This window comes from Octodon degus, unplaced genomic scaffold (assembly GCF_000260255.1).
Source record: "Octodon degus isolate 3935 unplaced genomic scaffold, OctDeg1.0 scaffold00023, whole genome shotgun sequence".
Lineage (NCBI taxonomy): Eukaryota > Metazoa > Chordata > Mammalia > Rodentia > Octodontidae > Octodon > Octodon degus.
Genome location: NW_004524599.1, coordinates 6,234,752 through 6,237,894, shown reverse-complemented (window position 1 = coordinate 6,237,894; position 3,143 = coordinate 6,234,752).

The following is a 3,143-nucleotide window of genomic DNA, read 5'->3' as shown; positions in this document are numbered from 1 at the left end:
AAATTTCTTCTTACATCAAATAACAAGAAGGTTTTTGTAAATATCATCCAAATCCTCAAAGAAAAAGCATTGAGCTAAACTGAGTAGGCTCAAATCTTCACTCTCTATCATGCAGTAGTGTGACCACTGGCAGCTTATTTCACATGCCTGTGCCTCAGTTTCCCTAACTGTAAAGTGGAAACATCATTTTTAAAAAATGTATTAGTACAGGGTCTACAGAGTCTACAGGGTCTCTATAGAGAGTCTAAAGTGTCACCCTATTGACAAACCAACAGGTGACCATGCCACAGTTTAATGGATGCCATCAGAAGACACAAGACTCCTGGGTGAGAGACAAGGAACTTGGGGACTCACCTGTGTTGACACCACAAACGCCAGGACAACAAAAAAGAGAAAGATGTCACTTGAACAATTTGCTTTACGAGAAAGAAACTCTGAGCATAGGCAAACAGAATCTTCTACAAGGAGAAATAAGCATGTATGCTCTTGGTGTATAGGGAAAAGCCAGCTCTGTCTTTAAAGGATATTTGCCATAAAAAATGTCCTTGTAAAGGCTGATTCAATTGGAAACAGTCAATACCCCTGCTCCCCAAACGTGCAGAACATGAGCTCTCCATGAAGAATGGTCTCCCGGCCACAGACACATCTTTACTAGGGGAATATTCGTATCAAATCACATGAAATCAATATAGTCTTCAAAGTAACACTGAAAGGTGAATTTTACTTTTAAATGCATAATCCCATATGGTAGGATTCTGTATAAGAGAATTTGAAAGTGAAATAAATAAAATTCCTGTTCAAATATTGATTGGATGAAGAGATACCAGTAGAAAGAATCAAAAGGAAGTTGATTTGTTCTCCTTGATTGAAAAGCAATTGCTGGTCCAGGCCCTGGGCAATTGGGAGGCAGCTACAGAGCGGGAGGATGTCTAAAGTCCACGTGATGCAAAGCACAGCCTTGGAGTCTGGGATCCAAAGAAGGGAATTTGTCCAATGCAAATCCTTCCAGTGATAAATGACAATAGCTGGCACTCTTGTGTGTGTGTGTGTGTGTGTGTGTGTGTGTGTACTTCACAGCTAAAAATACTTGCATATTCTTATTTTCTCTTTTACTTTTCTTATTCTTTATTGCATCTAGGGATGATAATCACACTATAAACATAATTAAATATAGAATTTATTTAAATGCTAAAAACTTTAATGGGCTAAATTACCAGTCATTAGAATTTGGTATAATTTTAAAACTAGGCTGATGAAGCCAAATTGAATTTAGTTTCTCCCAGTTACTTATTGAGACAAACATGAATCCCTTTGGCTTTCAACATTTTGAATACTTAGGCAATGTGATTTTATAATTTATGTTGACCTTAATGTTGACCTATGTAAATATCCTTACCCATTGTACCTTGAAGGGGGTATACAGCTATTTATTTTTTACTAATCTAATAGCCACAAATAAATGAGTAAGAAAGTCATGAAATTTCTTCTTATGTCAAATAACAGGAAGGTTTTTGTAAATATCATCTAAATCCTCAAAGAAAAAGCATTGAGCTAAACTGAGTAGGCTCAAATAATCTTCACTCTCTATCACGCAGTAGTGTGACCACTGGCAGCTTATTTCACATGCCTGTACCTCAGTTTCCCTAACTGTAAAGTGGAAACATCATTTTTAAAAAATGTATTAGTACAGGGTCTACAGAGTCTACAGGGTCTCACTACGAAGACCAGACTCACAGTTATTCTCCTGTTTTCAGCCTCCCTAGCGCTGGCATGCACCACCATGCCAGGTCTCAATAGCCATCTTAGTGAGCTCCGGGGATGGGGGTGGCATGGTACGTGGGGTACTGAACTCCTGGTCTCTGCACTCTGCCTAAGCAGGTGCTTTAATCCGCTAAGCTATCTGGTGGGCCCTCAATTGTTTTTACTGTAGGGTGTTACTATGTGAATCGAATCCATAGATGAGTTTAGAATAGTGTTTTGCCCATTAGAAACATTTTATAAACTTTTGTTATTACACAGGCAGAAATACAATTATTTTCCTTTATTGTTTCAGATCAAAGTCAAGCTGGGCCTTGGCAAAAGCCAAATTAATTGCACTAACACCCAATCTGTAGGCAGGGTGTCAGGCACAGGGCATGTATCTGATCACTGTTGAAGAAAACCAGTGCCTAAGTGGATGATGCTCACAGGCTCCTCTTTTGATCTCCATTGACCACAAATCCAGTCATTAGATCGAGGTTAAGTGAAATGAGCTTTCGAACCACTCTGGGCCTGAGGTAATGCCTGTGGGACTGTGCCATTCCCCTGCTGCTGGCATCCTTGTCTTCCTTCCTCCCTCCTGTACAAAAACTGATGTCCTTTGTCCAGAGTCTGTCTCGTCCTCCATTCCTTGAGAGCCTAACCATCCCTGTCCTGCTGGGTAGGAGAAGACGCATCTGGGCTCTGAGCTCTAATGGCTAACTGAGGTGAACAAGAACATGTAGCAGTCACTCAGCGTCCTGTGACATCAGAAGAGACGACAAGGAAAATCGTGTGCAGTCTGGGTACTCTCCAGTCTGAGAGTGAAACCCTTGACAGCTTGGGCTTGGCACCTACTGAGTGGTCCAGCTTCCTCCATCATCGTTGGAGGAATCCTATTTGTCATGACTCCAGGCTGCAGAGCTCGGAGTAGAAAGGCCTGTCTCTGGACTGTGTTTATTTTATTGTTTTGTTACTCAAGATGTTCCCACATTGCCTGATAGAGCAGACGGAACCTCACACATTTGCTGAGCAGCTGTGGCAATCGTCTGAAAGCCCAGCAATGGCAGAGCTCAGAACGGAGCCCTGATGTGACGTCATGGTGTCATGAGGGGTGGACAGTGTACTGGCAATTGCGGTCATATGGGTCCGAGTCAACCAGGGGCTGGGGCCTAGCACTCGCTGAGCTTGTGTGAGGGCGTGGGCTCCATGCTCAGCATCAAATAAGTAAGAGTGTAGCTGCACCCTTAGTAGGTGGCTGAAAGTCAGGAAACTAAGAGAGAGCACTGTTTCCCTTCGAATATGAAGAACTCATTTTTTCTTAAGAAAAATTAATGACTTGGTAAAAATTACTTTTGAATAGTGAATTGACTTGGAGAAGAATAGGTATAGTTTATGTTTCCTTT